We start from the raw sequence: 21,576 nt of genomic DNA on the forward strand, positions 1-21,576 counted from the left end.
GTTGGTGTCTAATTGGAGTGTTTGGCCTGATTTCACTGCACCATATATGTATTATCTTTATGCATGCAGCATGTATTTTTGATAGCATCCTTATGGTGCCCTCATTATACATTTGGCCTACATTATTATTGATTGATTCATCATTTAGATATTATTTATTTCATGACCTGAAGATGATTTTTTATTATTGAAGTGATTTAGAATGGGCTGCTATTTATGATTTGTTTATGGGGAATGCTTATCGTTATATTCATTATTATTGACACAGATTTATGTATTTATTTCATGTACAGCACACACATCGTGTGTACCACACTGCCACACACACACACACACACACACACACACACACCACAATTGCCAAGTAAATTACCACTTTATTTAAATTACCAAAGAGAATCCTCTGCCTCTGCCTCCTTTCATTCCCTATGGTCAGCCTGGCCGGTGGCCTTGCCTGCTCACCTCTGTCAGTCACTAACCTGAACTATTTCCGAGAGACACTCTTTCACTTATTGTCTACAGGGGATTTCACAAAAACTTTCAGTACATTGGCCATCTTGTGAGTTTAACATTGTCTAATACACTCATTTAGGACTTAAATTCTGTTTGGATGAATGGGCTGTCAACATTGGTATACCATATTCACACGGCAGCCATTATGGCATTTTGCATTGAAAAAGCAGGGTGGCAAGTTGCCATTAGATGGCAATGTGAATATGGTCTGACTCTGATGCCAGATAGCATTATAGCATGTGAGTTGCTTTTGTCTACTCCCCAACTTTTTCTGGATTGGGGCCCACTTAAAAATCTTGGGGAAAAAAAGCGTTTTAATGATCAATCACTCTATTGTGTTCTGGCTTGGATCAGTGTAGTACACTTTGTTTCCATTTATCTGTATCCGAAAACTTTTATTTTAATGGTTCGAAAGTTAAACCTAAGTCTGATCTTATAGTGTTGTGGCTAATAATTTGGGGTCCCATTTCCAATATCCTCACAGCCAACCAGGGGCCCCCGGCCCACAGCTTGGGAGTCACTGTAGTATAAAATAGAGCATTAGTTAATAAAAGATCCACACTAAAACCAGAGAGCATTTTCAGATGTATCTGGAACAAAAGCATACAGAATACATCAGGCACACGTCACAAACGCATGCATACATCTCTCTCTCTCTCTTTATCACACACACACACACACACACACACACACACACACACACACACACACACACACACACACACACGCACACACAAATTCTGACCCCTCAGTTTAAGTTAAGTACATATTGCACCATGCTCGTCTCATCCTGGAGCCAAGCATGATGCACTCACTCACTCACAGACGCACGCACGCAGCCACGCACGCACGCTTTCAACTCGCTCACACAATCTGCACTTTACCAGAACTCCCGAAAGGCAGCCAGATTTACATGGCCAAACACATAATTATTGTTACTCCCCCAGTTCTCTCTCTCTCTCTCGTTCTATTTCCGGCTTTTAACACCAGATCTGTTTTAATGAGGCTGTTGAGTAGGATGTAGGGCACACAGACCATGAATAAAAACCACTCGGAGACAATTGCACGTGGCTCCAGTCACTTAGACAGGCGTGTGTTACAGATCTGCCATGACAGCAGTATTCACACTGCTTGAAAATGAAGAGAGGCCACTCTCTGTGTGTGACAGTCTCTCACTCTCACATCCCTGGTGGAAACGTACCCCTCTCTCTATGACTATCCCTCTCTCGCCGACTTCTGAATCTAGTATCCCCTCTACATTTCACTTCGAAACTGCGAAAGGAAACGATGGCGAGCATATTGTCGCTGTCTCCATAATTTTCTGTATTACTTCGTAAATGAACGCCATACTTGATGATACTACAGAGTCACAAAAAAGCATCTCCATCCGCTTATCATAGTCGGTTCACGGAGGAAACAGATCCACCAGAGAACTCTAGACTTCCCTCTCCAGAGCAACATTAGTAACTTCCTCCTGGGGGATCCTGAGGCGTTCCAAGGCCAGAGTGGCGATGTAATACCGCCCCTGCCACTCCGATTCACCAGCTGATCTCCTCTCCTCACTCGTGAACAAGACCCCGAGATAGAACCATGGCCCCAGATTTGGAGAAGAAAAGTTTCCAAAAGAGAAAAGATTAGCAAAACATTAAACAGCAAAACTCCGGCCAAAGCAAAGAAAGTCAGGTTAAAGTGTAATCGATGGCAAGGGGAAAATAATGAGTCTCAATAATGGACTGGGCAGCTCGGATATGGAGGGGCAACCTATACCAGAGGCTTTGATGTGTGTATGTACGACTGCATTTATTTATTTCTCATTTGGTTTGAGCTTAAAACCTGCTGACTTTTTCATCTTGTGTTCACTCTGTTCTTTGTTCTGATATTCATTCATGTATGTATGTATGTATTTGGTTAAAATGGGTAGGGTTTAAAAAAAGGCAAGAGCTTGCTCTGGTGCACTGGCCTAAAAGTGGGTCCTTAAAAACTGCTAAAACTTCTGAAATGTATGTATGTATGTATGTGTGTAGTATTTAAAAGGGGGGCTTTTTTGTAAAAAGCCCAGCCCACAATACCTTCATATATTTAAAACTAATCCAAAATAGGGTTACCAGTGAAGGGCAAAATGCCTATTCACTGGGGACTATGCAAGGCAGAGGCGTCCACCCCCCTGAGTCCAAGTTAGGCTAGACCGCATACCTAAACCATGGTCCGAAACTGTCCTCTAAAACCCAATGGTAAAATGGATATAAAAATAGACTTTAATAAAACAACCTAAAACCATAAAAGAGTAAAAGTTCACAGCAAGGCCTGGATACCATTTATTGATTTTACAGATAAATGAACAGAAAGGGATAAAAATCAACTTCTTTCATTAAGACCAGTGGGTGTTACAGTTAGTAATTTTTTAATCCATCTGTGCTCCATGAGTTTCCGCTGTCCACTGGTCCATCGGACTCCACATTCCAGACCTGAAATGATGAGGTTAGCGATAGGATGGGATTGAAAGTGTGTGTATAGAGTTGTGTGTACTGTATGTCTGCTCGTTTGATGTGATATAAGTGTTGTTTGAGCCGTGTTTCTAGTGTGTGTCCGGTTTCTCCTATGTAGTGTTTATGACATTGTGTGCAGGTGATGATGTAGACTATATTGGGGGTGGTCAGAGACAGGGGGTCCGTGATGGGGGAGGAAGTGTGACTATGGGGGTTGTTGATGAATTTGCAGGGTTTGAAATGGAGTGTATGTGGATGTGGGGGCTTGGGAGGTAAAGTGGAAAATTTGGAATGCACAAGGAGGTCTCCCAGGTTCCTATTCCTTCTAATTGCCGAAATTACTTGATGTGTTTGTAATGGGGGGTAGGATTGTTGTGTAGTGGTGAAATTTTGTTTAAATTTGTGGTGAAGTGGTTGGAGTGTATGTGAAAATGTGGTTATGAAAGGGAGTAGTGTTGTAATGGTAGAGTTGCCGATGGCCTGGATGGTGGGAGAAGAAGAGTTGGAGGAGGGAAGACATATAGAGGAGAGGGTAATGTGTGGGCCCTGTCCCTGTCCCTGCGCTAGAGAGGGGCCTCTGATCCGGGTGCATGCTCTGAGGTGGCTGGGGAAGAAAGCTAGGATTGAGGTTGGGGTTAACTCCTGATTGTACGTAAAAATCTTTTGCTGTAACCTCTCCTTCGGAGGAATGTAAAGAGTGTGTGTGTAGCCTGATTAAAGTGTGGCTTTCTAAATCCTTAGTAATAATAAAAAAAGATCTATGCTATAATTCGTCCATTGAGGAACTATGCAAATAGTCGATGCAGCAGTTCAATTAAAACACACACGTAACGCTGTCGAACCTTCTGGATCAGGATTACTTAATTTAATTTAATTCTGAGAGTGTACAAATGGAACCAAATGGACCCTTCTGGTCCATTTGGTTATATTATAATATGTACACTCTCAGTCAAGTTTACAAAGCAACATCCATACATACAGCAATTATCTTATAGTTCCATCATGATTAATTAATGGAACCATAAATATTTAATAATCACATTAAACCTCATTAATGATGAGCTAATGTCGGTTGTATAGACACAAACTTCTTCTAAGAGCATACAATGTATAATAAGATGCAGCAGACACATGGTAATTTTAAAAGAGAACGTTTATGAATTCACATGGTCCTCTATATTTATTAATATCCAAGCAGGGAGGCACTACCATTAATTTATATAGTCTTTGGTATGACCTGCCAGACCCGGCTTGCATGGGATTGCACCCACGCAACCTCCCAGTCTCAGGGTAGACACTCTAACCACAAAGCCACTGAGTTGGTGCGGAACTGAACTTAACAAGGCAGGCATGTCGACAGATGGCTTGAACCGTTGTGCAATGGCAGAGGTTGCTGACTCGAGCGTGATTGAGTGAGTGAGTGAGTGAGTTTCAAATCGTGTGTCACTCTTGTCTAAGACAGCATTGTAAGACTCCAAGAACATACTGTAACCACACTAGTATTCATATTACATTGAGACATTTAGCTCATTTAGATTTTCATCTGGACAATTATATTGTTGTAATTTTCATAATGTTGCTGATTTCTGAAAGACCACTTTCATGATGCTCAGTGACATAATAAATAGAAGGTAGGTTTGTTTCCCTGCCCACATCCCTCTTTTCTACAGGCAGGTGTTCAGGCGAAGTGTCATAAAGAAAGATTTATCCACAATGGACTATTTTTATTTATTTTTTCTTCACTGGACCATTCTCGCATGTCCCAGGAATGGGTGAACCAAAGGAGAAGTTCCTAGCTTAATTTTTTCTTTTTTTTAGTGGTGCAGCCACTCCAATGCGTAGCTACAGTATGTGTCCCTATAGGTGTCCCGTCTGACTATACAACACACACACACACACACACACACACACACACACACACACACACACACACACACACACACACACACACACACACACACACACAATATCAATTTTAGTTTTTAGGTGAAAGGTCATGATGAAATATTAATGAAGAGTACCTGAAGTTGCTGTATAGCTACAGTATATGTGTCCCTATAGGTGTCCCGTCTGACTATACAACACACACACACACACACACACACACACACACACGATATCAATTTTAGTTTTTAGGTGAAAGGTCATGATGAAATATAAATGAAGAGTACCTGAAGTTGCTGTATATTTTGACGAGAAATATTTTTTTATGGAATATTTTACATTGGTTAAAATATACCTGTGTTTAGTCATGGTGTAGCAAAAAACATGTTTAGTGTTCTAGGGTTAAATTAAAATGGAAAATGTTCTATTGACTAAGCTCTAATATGAAGAGCCTCGGAGCAAAGGCTCAAAGTCCTATGGTGTTTTTTTTTGGGTCACGAGCTCAGCCAGTATAGCATCTGGTTGGCTGACCTTAGAGGTCCTGGGTGGAGTATAGTCATTAATCAGGTCTGTGAGGAAAGGCATTCCTCACTTTAAAAGCAAACATTAAAATCAATTCTAAAACAGGCCAGGAGCCATTGGAGAGAGGCCAGAACAGCAGTAATGTGATCACGTTTCTTAGTACCATGTGAGGAGGCGGGAAGCATCATTCTGGATGAGCTGCAAACGGATAGTGACTGGTCAATGCTGACATACTGTAGAGTGAATTGCAGTAATCCACCAACAATCCTGCCAGGTTGAAGTAAAGGCAGGAATCATTCTCTCGAGGTCGCTGGGAGAGAAGTAGAGCTTGACTTTTGCCAATAGGCGCAGCTGGAAGAAACTAGATCTTACCACAGAGTTGACCTGCTTATCGAACTTGCAGTTGGCATCAAAGCAAAGGTGACAGTGACACTGCCTTTTAACATACGGATGAAAGTTGGAGCTTAGGGTGCACCAAACGTTGACCTGACGGTCAAGATTTAATGTATCCCCTGAGCAAGCAGGTGGGCTATATAAGCTCAATGGTAAAAGGTTCAAATCTGTGGTAGAAGAGCAAGGTTACATAGTGGAGCTTTAACTCACCCGGCGCCAATTGCGCCTTTTGATGCCTAATTTCCTATATGTACCTCCCCACCGATGACGCCTTTTCACTCTTTTTTTGAATATCAATTGATTATGGTGATCAACTATGTCCAGTATCCCCTCATAACACTCCGGTAGCGGAAAAATAAGCTTGGTTTGTGGCTGATTTATCTAAACCATAGTATTTCGCTTACAAAAAGTATGTTTTGGGTGGATTAAATGACAATCGTGAGACATTAAATTAAATAGCGGATTTTTACTTCCTGACTCTTCAATTTAAGAGCCTCGCTCAATGTATGGCGGCCTGCGCCACTCTAAGCCACCACTAGATGGCGGTCAATGAGAAGTACAGTACTTAGTTACTTTGTGATGCAGTTCTTAGCCTTTGTTTGCAGTTCAGATGCAGTTCAAATGTAGGAGGAAAGAGAGGAGAGGCTGGGAAGGGCCTTTGAATGAAACCACATCACTGCCAATGCAGTTATGATGAGAATATTAATAAAACATCAATCTGATTACATTCGTATACTGTACCTGCACATGCATATCAATAAAATATGAGGTAATCTAGGCCAGCTGATAAAAACAGCTCACATGCACTGACCCTCTGCACGCAAGACCACAAGATACATTTTGAGGATTCATGCATTTTGATTCTGCCCAATGCCCTAGCCTTGGCCTAGCCTTTGCTGAAAATACAAGCTAATACAAATCTAGCTCACAAAGCTCACAATGCGCCACAACGCAACACAGCAGGTGTGAAAACTGGACTTTAATTGGCCCGGTGGAGATAACTAATAAGAAAATATTCAAAAACTAGAAAGGTTGCCTACAGCAACGGTGGCGCTGTCGGTAGTTCTGACACCTCACAGCTAGAAGGTCTCGCGTTCTATTCCCGCCGGGGACACTGGGGGTTCTCTCCTCTGCGTCCTCAGTGCCCATACCTTAGGTAGGTGGGGTTGGCGAAAAGGCCTTTCTGTGTGGAGCCCTCATTAACCAAATGACAGTTCAATAGAGCACCGAAGTCTGACGTCACTTTCAGTAGAGTGCGCCAATACACAGGTTCATGTATTTTTTATTTGCATTGTAATCCCCATAGGGCGATTTTAGGTCGCTTCATATAAGAACTGTGTTTGAAAACTATTCCGACCACCCCGGCCTTTCTGTCAGGGGACTGGCTGTGCGTCGTTAATGATGTCCATTCATATTTGATACAGCCAGTTTGTGGAGAAAATTGAATTATTGTGGCCGCAAAAGCCTTGAAACTACATATGAAGGCAATGTCGCTGCTAATATATGTCACGCCCAGCTGTCAACACATTGCGTTCCTGAGATTCCTCGTTGACGTAAAACATTAAATATCAATGAAATAAAAATAAACTTAACTAGAACTGCACTCTGTCGAGTGCATACTTGCTTGTTGCACACTAGTAGGCCATAAATGGCCAACTAGTGCGCAAGCAGAGCGTGCAAGTACTTTCGACCGCTACAAACTGTCAACCAATTACATACATATACTATGTATATGTAATTTGTAAGTTGATTAGCGGTATACTGTGGTTACTTTGCGCCGTACGCAGTCCTAGCCGTCCCGCCACTTTTGATGCGTATGCACCGTCCCAGCAAATTTTGCCTGATACGGCAGTGGTGCCAGATTACATACATGTATACACAGGAGCATTACCTTTAATCCTCCCAACACTAAAACATATCGTCATTACGTCACCTTCGAAAACCAATTACACTCTGGCATTGGGTTCTTTAATCCACATATTTCTTACGTCATCATTACATATACTATATATACATGTACATGTAATTTGTAAATTGATTAGCGGTATACTGTGGTTACTTTGCGCCAAAAACCGTCCCAGCCAACCTGCCACTTTTGATGCGTATGCGCCGTCCCAGCAAATTTGGCCTGATACGGCAGTGGTGCCAGATTACATACATGTATACACAGGAGCATTACCTTTAATCCTCCCAACACTAAAACATATCGTCATTACGTCACCATCGAAAACCAATTACACTCTGGCATTGGGTCCTTTAATGAATCCACATATTTCTTACGTCATCATTGAGAGCTAGTTATATACACACCATGTAATCTGGTCCCAGCAAATCAGGCACAATTTGCTGGGACGGTGCATACCCATCAAAAGTGACGGGTTGGCTGGTACGGTGCATACGAGCCGGGCGAAACTATTACTTGCGCGCTCTGCTTGCGCAAGTAATTAACATTCTGTTTCTATTGTGCGACGGGCAGATGCAGCCACCCCACCTACCCGGAAATGTAGTCTCTGGGTTGTTTGACTCGATTCTAACGCTTATTTTGTTACTCTTTGAGTACATTTGTACATTTCCACCTTCAGTCGATGCTTCATATCCATATTTTTCAAACGCAGTACTTATATGAAGAGATCTAAAATCCCCCTATGGGGATTTCAATGCAAATAAAAAATACATGAACCTGGGGACTGACGCCCTCTACCGACAGTGACGTCAGGACTTCGGTGCTCTATGGTATAGCCTACATTATATTATAAGCTTCTACATTTTTAACAAGTATCAACATTTGGCCCATATGCATTACAGATGTGAACATATATTATGAATAATAATATTTAAATGTATTAAGTAATTCACGTTGTTGAGATTAGTTTTTCTTTTATTTCTGTTGATGTGTCTATATTCTGTATTTTGAACACAAATCTCCAGAAGGAGAATGAATGCCTCACTAATGCAAAAATGCTAATATATATGTGTTCAAAGTTATTGTTAGACTCTAGTATCTAGCGTATCTATCTAGCGACAATTAATCGTCGTGAAATGTCATAATCATCCATCCATCTGTGGAAGTTTTGTTTTATTTGAACTGAATGAGAAGATAATACACCTGAATGGAGCTGTACTGTACAGTATCATAGGGCTGTATTTTGCGTGTCTTAAGTACCAGGTCTTATTACCTAACTTGAGTAAACTAAAGACCTGGAGGCGTGATCAATGCTCTTTGGCCACTCAGAATAGCCAAATGGCATTGATCACGCCTCCAGGTCTTTAGTTTACTCAAGTTAGGTAATAAAACCTGGTACTTAAGACACGCAAAATACAGCCCATATGTGTGGCTTCTAAAGCATTCTGTCAGAACAGCTCCCACTTCCCAGTACAATGGAAATAGCTATACATGCCGTGTCCTTTGTGAACTGTGTGTGTGTGGTAGATAGATAGATAGATAGATAGATAGATAGCTTTATTGTCATTCAGCAGATACATAAAATGCATAAGAGAACACTGGCTTTTAGTATGCTAGTTAAAAGAGAGCTAAAATACTATTAAAATCTAAAATCCACTTTTAAAAACGAATACATTAAAATGAAAAAGCACCATTAGTTCATTGAGAGACAGATATTGCACAACAGGAGTCCTTATAGCAGCTTAGGCCTAGGAAAAGGTTAGGGGATATTGCACTTGTTCAAAAGTCTGGCTTGGGGGAAAAAGCTCTTGGAAAATATTGCTGTTTTACTTCCAATGCTTGGATACCTTCTGCCAGAAGGCAACAGAGTGAACAGTCCCTGGTGTGGGTGGGTGGGGTCATTCAACAGAGTGAACAGACCCTGGTGTGGGTGGGTGGGGTCATTCAACAGAGTGAACAGTCCCTGGTGTGGGTGGGTGGGGTCATTCAACAGAGTGAACAGTCCCTGGTGTGGGTGGGTGGGGTCATTCAACAGAGTGAACAGACCTTGGTGTGGGTGGGTGGGGTCATTCAACAGAGTGAACAGACCTTGGTGTGGGTGGGTGGGGTCATTCAACAGAGTGAACAGTCCCTGGTGTGGGTGGGTGGGGTCATTCAACAGAGTGAACAGTCCCTGGTGTGGGTGGGTGGGGTCATTCAACAGAGTGAACAGTCCCTGGTGTGGGTGGGTGGGGTCATTCAACAGAGTGAACAGTCCTTGGTGTGGGTGGGTGGGGTCATTCCTGATGTTGTTGGCCCTAGACAGACAGCGGTTGTGCGCAGTGTCCTTGATGGAAGGCAGTGATGTCCCGATGATTTTCTCCGCTGTCCTCACTACTCTCTCTGTACTGTTTTCCAGTCTGCTTCATTGCAGCTTCCAGACCAGACAGAGATGCAGTTTGTCAGGATGCTCTCTATAGTTCCCCTGTAGAAAGTAGTGAGGATGGGAGTGGGGAGTTGTGTACGTGAGTGTGTATATTATACTTGTTAGGACCCAAAGCGATGCGTTGTGAGCTTGTAGATCTGCTGAGGTACAAACACACGTGCGCATAGAGACTGCACTCTGGCATCGCCTCAATACTTAAGGAAACACATAAAAACACTGCAGTGTATTATAGCCTACAGAATATTCTGTCTGTCTGTCTGTGCGTGCCGTAAACATGGAGTGCTGTCACTGTGTGGGGACTGGGGAGTAGGGACTTTCATCTCGATTAACTTGTAAACATGTTGCGCTGCTGTCTGTTATATCAGTGTGCTCAGTGCTGTGCCTCCATGCCCAAAAGAACAGTGCGTGGCTGCGTGCATATAGTGAGAGAGAGTTATGAGTATAATTTCACTGTGTAGGCTTTATGAATGGAACACATTGATAAAGGCCCCCCCTGCTGCGTTTCCAATTGCTGCAGATGACAGTGTGAAGGCAAACCGCAGCAAATTAAATAGGCAAGAATCCCAATTTCTCCGCCCATTCACATCAAGTCTACCGAAGTATTAGGTGGGACAATGCTATGCTCATGCATCTTTACTATCTTATCTCAGGCATCATGTAAATATGTAGATATTTTGTATTTTTTGACAGCTTTGAGGATTTGTGTAAACACAAACATTGTGTTAACTCAAACATTGAATGCCATTGACAATGAATGGCCAGCTTTGAGTATGTAAACACAAACATTGTGTAAACACAAACATTGAAGACAAAGGTGAGGACGCAAATTGTGATTGGCCGGAATGAGAGATTATGTATGATGATAAGAGCACCCCTCACTTCAGACAGGTGTGATTATTTTCTTCTCGTTTGATCTCCTTTCCACCATTGCTGCCCCATTCTTAATTCCACAGAAAATAACGATACGATGGGATCAATGCACAAAAACAAATTTCACACACTTCTTTGCTTCTTAACCTGATTCTGATTCTTCTGATTCTGACTACTAGACCCTAACCTCGCTTCACCAGGCTTTCCACCACCTCGGAGGAAAGCCTGGTCTCTGTCCGATTTTTCTCAATAAAAGGCTAAAAGCTCTCGTAGCCTGTAGCTTTTATTGATAAAAATCGTTTTGAGGGAAAAGGAAGTTGCCGCCTGTTGTTCCTGCCTGGCGACTACAAAACAATACTACAACATGACGTAACGATATCATCCGCTCCCGACAGGATCCTATATGAAATGGTGCCCAGGCTAACTAGACCCTGCCTATATGCTGGGAGGTCAGTGGTGCTAGACTACAGCAGCATAAACACCACACCTGTTGTCCTGACTACTACACCCTATAGGCTGGGAGGTCAGTGGAGTGAAAAGGTGTGGAAAACGTTGCACACCGCACAGTCTACTGTTATGACGCTAAAATGACAGCTTGACGTTCACTTAACAAACAACAAAAAAATTACAAGGACACTTTCGTAATGGTTTGTGTTGTGTAGTTACCTTGCCGTAACAAATTGGTTTGTCAAAATATGCCATTTGAACTATTAAAATTACACATAATTATAATAATTATGATGTAAATTCTCCATTCGTTGTCAATGGAATTTAATGTTTGTGTAGGACAAGAATCTACACTATTGCCCCTCAAAAACTATGTAAAAAAGTCAAAGAGGTTTGGGGATAAGGGGTAGCCTATACAATATAAGGCACTAGCTAAAATAGGGCCCTAAGTGTGAAAATGAAGCATTCATCAAACATAAGAACTAAGTTTCACTCTTTACTTGAATTTCTCTGACTGAAAGTAAAACTCTTACTTTCCTAAGTAAGAGTGTTACTTAGGAAATGTTTGCTCTCGTTTGAATTGACACAGACACTGTGCTATTAATGGTGCTGGCTTGACAAACGTGCTGAACCAAAGTCACCGATGGACATAAACAGTCAAGAGTTTCATACAGAAGGCTATAGACAGCTTACGTTAAAGGTGTGAAACACTCTCCTTTTTTTTTTACAGTTGTCAAACTGTCACTGACTGTCGACTTCCCACCGAAAGTGTTTGCACCCATAAAAGCTTCCCATTCTCCCAGTGTGTGTGTGTGTGTGTGTGTGTGTGTGTGTGTGTGTGTGTGTGTGTGTGTGTGTGTGTGTGTGTGTGTGTGTGTGTGTGTGTGTGTGTGTGTGTGTGTGTGTGTGTGTGTGTGTGTGTGTGTGTGTGTGTGTGTGTGTGTGTGTGTGTGTGTGTGTGTGTGTGTGTGTGTCGCTACCTTTCGGGAGTTGTGGTAAAGTGCAGATTGTGTGAGTGAGTTGAAAGTGTGTGCGTGTGTAAATCTGGCTACCTTTCGGGAGTTCTGGTATAGTGCAGATTGTGTGAGCGAGTTGAAAGTGTGTGTGTGTGCTGTGCGCGTGTATAGCAATAATATCTACATTTTCTATTTGGTCCGGTAGATTTATAGAGGCTCTGGTTGCAAATGTGTTTAGAGACTGTTATTTCTCACATGTGTGTCTGTAACCAACCGGTTACATCTTTTCTTGGTAACTAATCTCTAAGCCCTCTGCAGAATATTGTCCATAGCCTGGAGACTTTTGAGTGGGAGGATAGGATAGCTGGCACAAACCACATCCAAGGCTGGGTGCCAACATTCTTCTGACCTCAGAAGTGAGACAGAACATAAAAAGTATGGAACAATTTGTCAGTGATTTTGATACTGCAAGAATTGCCTATACCTTTTTTTTATCACAGAATATCAAAGCCCCAGAAGGAATCATATTTCTCACCCACCCACCTTCAAAAACCACTAGGAGAAGGCAATCTATAGATAGTCTCAATAGCTGGTTGCAGATTCTTGAAGATACCCTCCTCAGCATTTCAAACTCTTTGAAACGCTGAGGAAGGCCGACGTGCCGAAACGCGTCCGTTTCTCTAGGTAGACCGCTGCTGTGTGTGTTCATTGACAATAAATAAGATTACTCAAGAGAGTGCGGATATTCACTTTTCTATGTTCCCACACACACCCTCCATCAATTACCATGCCATTCAACCTAGCGCACATGCTGGGAGTCGTGCCAAGTATTGGTCGTCCCTCCGACATAATGATGGCAATTGGCAGCTGCCCTCATTCACTCAATATGATGTTCATCGCCCATATATTGCAACATTTTCCATACTCCGCAGGAGACATCAAAAGAACCATGCTGTGGGCACTGGGCACACAGTGGGGCCGTCTGATCACTCTGTTGGGTTACTAAAACAGACAGACTCACTTTGAATGAAATTATTCTGGCAGGCACAGGGTCTATAGCTGTCTCCGTTGTGTTGGTACTCTAGTCTACACACCATGGTTATTCAACACTCAACAGGGGACCCATGGGGATCCTCAGGGAACTTTTTTTCTTTTTACATTTACCACTTGAACCCTATAATGGCCCGGGGGAACATTTGCTGAAAATAGCAGTCATAAGTAACACAGGCACCCCCCCCCCCCCCCCCCCCCACACATGGAAATACATGGAAATATAAATTGCATAAGCTACAGTATATAGAGACATACATTTCCTATTTATCCACATGCACATATATGAACCTGAATATCGCATATAGCATAAGCTATATTCTGCATATACTTGCCATATATTGGCATAATATGTTACTATATACAAAAAAAACTATCTGAAATCTATGAAAAAGTTGAATCTGCAAAACACAAAATATGCAGTCAGGGTCCCTGCTCTCCCAGCTAAGGGGTCCTGAAAACTGTTGAAGACGTAGCTTGTCTTTTACAGTACACTACAGTGCAGTGATGGAAGACATGTGTACACTCTTGGAACATAAAAACTTAACAGTGGGTACAGATAAGTACAGATTTTCCCATTTTCTCGCCCATCAACTGTGCTTCCTTTACGCCTTCCATATTTGCAGTGTGTATTCCATGTATGCATTGTGGTGCCAATTGTATCTGGTCTGAGCTCAGTGGAATCCAATTTTAGTGAGCAAGAAGGGCTCATTTGGACCACCACACACAAAGCTGCAATCCAGAACTTATTTTAATTAATACAATGTTATTTTAACCAATCTCTACAGTCGAGTATTAATACATTAATTGGTACATCTGCAGCTGTAGGAGGTGGTCTCCATACACTTTCATTGTGAAATTTAGACCGAACAAGAGGGGATTCTAGTCTGTCTTTGTTTAATTATACAGTAAGTAAAAGTAGCAATACCACATTGTAGATGTACTCATTATGCAGACTGCATGGTCCAGCTATTTTATAATACCCCCAAAAAATATAACGGCGAAGCAAAAAAAGAAAAGAAAATACAAATAAAATCCACCAGCAATTAGGCCTACATCATGCAGCGTGAGGGGAGATGCTGTATAGCCCCCGTGCAATCTGCCCTCCGCTCCCCTCTGCACCGTTCAATCACAATGAAGAAAATGGCTTCTGACAAGCAAAGCACAGGACCTGGACGGTACACTTCATCCTAATGAAATGGAGTTTCCTAAAATAAATAAACAGAAGATGCTTCATGGAGTGTAGAGCCAAACATCGGTTTGGCTGATATAATGGCCATGAGTCTGTTGAGACGTGACTTTTGTGACAACATATAGCCTATATCGGCAATTATTCAGCTACGTTTTTTTTCCAAACACAGCCAAGCCTCAAGCTCACCTTGTAGATTTTGTTTAAACTGGCCCTATATTGCACTGCCTTTCTGTATTTCTGTTGTGCTTTCTAGTGTTCCCTGTTCCTATAGTTTTGTTAGTGTTTACTGTGCTGTTGTGTTTTTATTTTGTAGTATTTAGTGTCCTGGTTTCCTTTGTGGTTACTGTTACCTGTCTTGTCTCACCTGTGTTTATTAGTTTTCTGTCCTGTGTCTTGTTGGTCTCTAGCCAATCACTGTGTTGCTTATCAGTTGAGTCCACCTGTGTCCTTGTGTGTTTATACCCCGTTCCCAGTGTTTCCTTGCTAGTACATTATATGTTGCGTGTCTCCTGGCTGTCTGCAGTCTTTTATTTTGTATTCCTAGTTTTTGAGTTATTAAACACTTTGAACAGACCTGCCTCCCTGCTCTGCCTCCTCCTGCATTTAGATCCTACAATCTCGCTTGACTCGAAACGTGTAATTGTGCTCTGGTAGCGCAGTGCTAAAATGCTTGCCCACCAGGTTGTGGGTTAAAATCCACCGTGGTGCATCCAGCTTCGTCAAGCGCCTGTACAAACACAACTGGCCCGTGTTCGGAGGAGGGAAGCTAGACAGGGAAGGGTGATAATTGCATGTAATCCTACAGGTGGCACCTGTCAGCAGGGACTCCAGGGAGTGTTGGGACTGACTGGTATAGGAGAGTCAGTAGGATTAGGATACAACAGTAGTGACAACACAGAAATGTGTTGGGACTTGGGAGGAATGATAATTATAAAAATAGAAATGTTAATCAAATCTTAAATTCTCAAATTTTCCACAAAATCTCAGTCAAATCAGCATGTCCAGCCCCAAAGATGTGCCACCACGGTTCGGCCTGTAATGGAGTGTTTATGCGTACATGGAATAAATGGGGCAGCTTGACAGCAGCTTGGCTCATTGCCTTATTGTGCTTGTCCTTATTGCATTGATGCTGTGGCATCTGAGACTGTGCGCAGCGTGCTTATGAAAAGCCTTGATCATGCAGATAATGTTTTACACAGGATCTGTGGAGCTCTGCTCTATGCAGAGCAAGAACACTATGCCTCCCTCGCGTGGAAGACACTATAAATAAACAGAGAGAGAGAGAGGGGGGGGGGAGAGAGAGAGAGAGGGGGAGAGAGAGGGAGACAGAGAGAGAGGGGGAAGGAAAGAGTGACAGGCAACCTAGAGAGAGAGGGACGGCAATGGTTAATCAATAATTCTCTAATCTCTAGGGCATTCCCTCCTCTAGCTCCTTCTTCCTTCCACGCATGCACGCACGCACCCATATAGCAAGTCAGGTCTCAGTACATGGAACGAGGAGGTGACTGATTTGTTGCAGCTCCGGTTGTCAGAGCGACAACAGTGTTGACAGTCAGCCAGCCACTCAGCTGGGCCGGTGGCCAAATCACACTGCAGAGAGCCTCTGTAAGCCCACACACGCGCACACACACACACACACGCACACGCACACGCACACACACACACTGTTCATCTTATTTCCCTAATGCCATGTGCATGCATTAATAATGCCCCATAAAGCATTTGACACCCATGTTTGGAGCCTTCACCCACCACATGAATTTCCTCGTAATCACATGCCCCAAGCTGCTCATCTAGAGCCTGCTAAAGCCTAGAGTTATTGTCTCTCGCTCTGAAAATACGCGTTTTATGGATTAAAACTAAATAAAATTGCACGACTGAAAATGTTTTGTTAGGCCAAGTCCTAATCTGCGATTTGTGAAACAGTGTGAAAAGGACCCCCCCCCCCAAACACACACAGACCCTAGCGCTGGGTTTCATTAACAATGAGCACAATATGTAAGATATTTATGATGTTTTGGTAAAGCCATACAGCCAAATGTGAATTCTGCAACTAGGATGGTTTACCATACAGCCAACCAGTTTAAGAAATTGCAGACTGATGCTAAAGTCGACCCTGACACAAAAAGGATAGTCGTATTGTATTTTATAACAAAGACGCCAGAGGGAAGAATCGGAGACCTTCAGGATTTTTTGGAAAATTTAATATCTGTTCTAGTGCTAGTTTGATTTTTAATCTTAAAATAACGAATAACCAAAAATAGCTATACATGCTTATACGACACAGTGGCAAACAATGTGCTGTAAGCTTTTCATGCTGCATTACATGCTTCCATAGATATGCTGACTATGGAATTCAAATCAGTTGTGGTGGCTCAAACTTTAATCCTTGTGAGAATAGCCGATCTGCAAACACAATATATTATTATGTTGACCCTGTAGATCAGGTGTTTTCAGTACGAGACACCACATGCAACTACATGTATCAAGCCCTTAAAGCTGAGCTATGTAACTTTCATGCTCTACCCCTGGATTTGAGCCCTGTGGGACATCTGTGCAAGTGCTGAATTTCCTTTTTTTTTTACCACTGAGCCAGTCAGGGCCGGTTCTAGCCTGCACCACTAGGGTGGGCAGGATGAATATATGGTAACCCCCGAAATGCATGGAAAACTATCAGTTTATCTATCAATCTATTTATCTTCTCCTTCTGTGACCAACAGTAACCCAATTTCCATCAGCACCCTGTCGTGGTCAACAGCACTGATGGCAAACGGTGTTCTGGTGGGTCTAAATATATCTTAAAAAACTGCCCAGAAATGATCAGAAATGATACATCGTACAGATATTTTGGGATAACTTTTGATTGGGTGGGCAGGACTCAGGACACCCGGTTAACCGGCCCTGGAGCCAGTGTTGATTTTGACAGCACATTTTGTTTTAGTTTAGTCATAGGCTTTTGAATAAAATTCCATCCATCTGCTGGTTGAGTCAATAGCGCCATAACCATAAAGCCTTTGGCACCATGCCGCGCTGCCTGCTGATCCAGAGCCAGACAACATTTGCCGGCGTGGAGTGTCTCTGACTCTCCAGACAGATCTGTCCACGTACTCCAGCAATCTGTCTCCCGCTCCGCGGAGCGGCGCGTGATCCGAGGACCGTAACGTCTTCAGACTGGAGCGCTTAACGTCCTGTCAGAGGGGGGATTCATTACCGAGGATCACAGCGCTTCTCTCTGAGTGCTTCCTGATCTTAATATGTCCTCATTTGAGAGCTACTGGTTCTCTGCTGCTGTGCTACACTGAAGGCTGCACACACATTACAGTACACTGAATGCACACATTACATTACACTGAATGCACACGCATTACATTACACATTATGTACCTTACACTAAATGCACACACATTACATTACACATTAGGTACCTTACACTAAATGCACACACATTACATTACACATTATGTACCTTACACTGAATGCACACACATTACATTACACATTATGTACCTTACACTAAATGCACACACATTACATTACACATTATGTACCTTACACTAAATGCACACACATTACATTACACATTAGGTACCTTACACTAAATGCACACACATTACATTACACATTATGTACCTTACACTAAATGCACACACATTACATTACACATTATGTACCTTACACTAAATGCACACACATTACATTACACATTATGTACCTTACACTAAATGCACACACATTACATTACACATTAGGTACCTTACACTAAATGCACACACATTACATTACACATTATGTACCTTACACTAAATGCACACACATTACATTACACATTATGTACCTTACACTAAATGCACACACATTACATTACACATTATGTACCTTACACTAAATGCACACACATTACATTACACATTATGTACCTTACACTGAATGCACACACATTACATTACACATTATGTACCTTACACTAAATGCACACACATTACATTACACATTAGGTACCTTACACTAAATGCACACACATTACATTACACATTATGTACCTTACACTAAATGCACACACATTACATTACACATTATGTACCTTACACTAAATGCACACACATTACACCAGGAATCAAACCCGGGACTCGCCATCAGGCATCAGAGCTATATTATTAACCAGTGGTTTAATCAAACAATCATTTAACCAAAAAATGATAGGCTACTATAACAAGTTCAAGGCATATGTTCAGTGTCTAATACAGTCCAAATGTCAAGGAACACCAATGGCCTAGTCCACACAGTTTGTTTGTTTGTTATGTATTTATTTATTCATTGGTTTATTTAAAGAAAGGCTGAAACTAAAGTGGTTAAAATATATATTTGGGGTATAGGATCAGGGTTCTTCAAGGGAGCCACCTAACTTGGACTTTTTATTTTATTCTAGTTTATATTATTTATGAAAATATATCTACATCGGTGTGGGTCATATTCTATATGTTGAGCTAGCTATGAAACCCTCTCATCAAGTTGCATAATATGGAAGGCTTTCAAAAAAATCTCTCTCTCTCTCTCTCTCTCTCTCTCTCTCAGCTGATAATGTTTGGTTGTCACACAAAATCACAAGGCACACCTGGCCTTGTCTCATGGCACACCATTCCATGACACATAGCCCTCTGGGTAAGAAGTGCACTCTTGTTGACCACTTTGGCACCAGGACACAACATTTCAGCACCGTGGAGAGCTCTCAGCATGACAACAAACAGAGCAGTACAGGAACACAGCCCTGAGCTACAGAACACTCACTGCCAAAAGGAAGGCTATGAGATCAAACCGCACGGGGGTGTGTGTGTGTGTGTGTGTGTGTGTGGGGGGGGGGGGGTAGCATAATAAATTATTGACTGTATAAGTATACATTCGCTTACTGTACTTTTGTGTGTTTGTTTTTTAACCAAAGTACATGTTTTAGGTTATTATTAGAGTTAGTATAAAGATGAGTGTTTTTTTTCTTCATTTTTTCATTTGCCGTTTTCTTTAGTTTTAACGATTTTAGAAGGGGGGAGGGTGGGGGGGGAGGGCATTCAAACAAGTGGCTAATTATGTGGGGTTTTTTTGTTTTTCAAAGCACATTTTGATACCAATACTTTTGTACATTTACTCAAGGAAATGTAAAATTCAGAGTATTTCTATGTTGTATGTATTGATACTTTTACTTAAGTAAAACAATTGAGTACTTTATCCACCACTGCTGTTGAGCAAGACAGGGTTAAGGCGATGAGCTCCATCTATTCGCTCCACTGTCCCCCAGGGCTCTCTCTCTCTCCCACACACACATGGACGAGTTCAATGTCCACAGCTAATACGATTCTGGAGCTAAATTTGTTCCAACTCACATAGCTGGCAATCAGCACCACCCCTTCTTGCTCCATGTGCGTGCGTACGTGCGTGTGTGTGTGTGTGCGAGGCACGTGCATGTGATGTTAGTGCTTGTTTGTGAGTGTGTAAGCCCTCTCGTTCACACACCAATATGTCTGTCTGTCTGTCTGTCTGTCTGTCTGTCTGTCTCCATCTAATTGTCTAATTGTCGCTTCCTCTCGGGTCTCCATACATCTGGCCATACAGTTTTTTGGTACTTTGTGCTACTGCATCTTTCTTGAGTACATCCACGTATGCTAGTGTGGGACATCCTCGTGATCAATGCCCAATTTGATTTCCAATCAATCAATGGAGCAATTATTTTTGTTTTCTTGTCCACTTCATGTCAAGGTAGCTACATAACCAAAACCTCCACCATTAAATAGTGAAAAGAACAGAATTATACTCTGTTGTATTGTATACGACAGTCTCCACTTGTCCAGAACAACCAATCTACAATAAGCTCGCAACTGGGCTGCAGTAAGTATACAGTTGGCAGATTGGTTATTTTCACTGTCATACTGACCACAGCATAATAGGCATTTCTCTCTCTCTCATCATGGGCTCTCCCTTCATGCTTCTCCCTCTGGCTCCAGTCACCACCCACCCCCATAATCACGTTCCCCTGGCGGACTTCACAGGGCCGCCTTTCATCACCAACTCGTCATCTCTCCACCGTTCGCTCCGAATTAGATCTTCTGCCTTCTCCCTCCAGACCCCCCCCCCCTCTCTCTCTCCCCTCCACATTCCACACAGCTGTGTGTCCTTCCTTGTTGCCCCATCAAACAAGTGCCTTCTCAAAATGCCAGATCTGCCCTAGGTAAAAGGGCTTAGACGTGAGCAGCCCACTGCTGCCTCCTTGAAGACGCTGCAGCTTGTGTGAAGAAGATTAGTCCGTTTGAAAGAAGGGCTTTCAGCCCTATCTTTCCCTCTCTCAATATCGTTGCTGTCAGGGCAGAATCCTCATGTCCAAAACTAGTACTTTTCAGGAAATTGGATTGGATTGAATATGTATTACCACTTTCAACTTCAATCCGGGGTGGAAGTGGAAGGTTACATAGTGCAGTGTTAAGCCCTGCAATAAATACTGTCTGGTATGACGAATAGCAAAATAAGCAGCTCTACAAGCTCACAACATGTTGATTGATTTTTAATGTACACATTGTGAATATAATTAAATGCAATATGTATACATTGAGAATGCATGCATTCTCAATGTGCATGTTTAGAACGTATATGCATTCTGTAACAATACAGGGAAATCCATTTTGATTGCATATGCTACATTCAATTCAAAATGCAAAAAATGCAATGCATATATAGTCAAACATGCATACATTTTGAATGCATTTGCACTCAGAAAAAAACCTGTACATGTAGATTTCTATAGACAGATAGCAGCAGATGGTTTCATATAGCATACTGTATCAAATCCGGTTCCTATTCATAATAAAGGGTGCGTTCGGAAATAGGCCTACCGCACCGGGGCACACTCGCCTATTAGTTTGCATTGCACAGTGCACTCAAAGTGATACTGCCAG

At 42.2% G+C, this 21,576-nt stretch overlaps 1 protein-coding gene across 1 annotated transcript in view; it reads right to left on the reverse strand.

Annotated features, from left to right (window-relative positions):
* LOC308316800 (tetraspanin-4-like) overlaps positions 1 to 21,576 on the reverse strand; it is a gene marked incomplete at both ends in the record, with an annotated part of 64,623 nt that overhangs the window by 31,204 nt on the left and 11,843 nt on the right. The window lies entirely within an intron of this gene.

This window comes from Protomyctophum bolini (assembly GCF_963924005.1).
Source record: "Protomyctophum bolini genome assembly, chromosome: 1".
NCBI lineage: Eukaryota > Metazoa > Chordata > Actinopteri > Myctophiformes > Myctophidae > Protomyctophum > Protomyctophum bolini.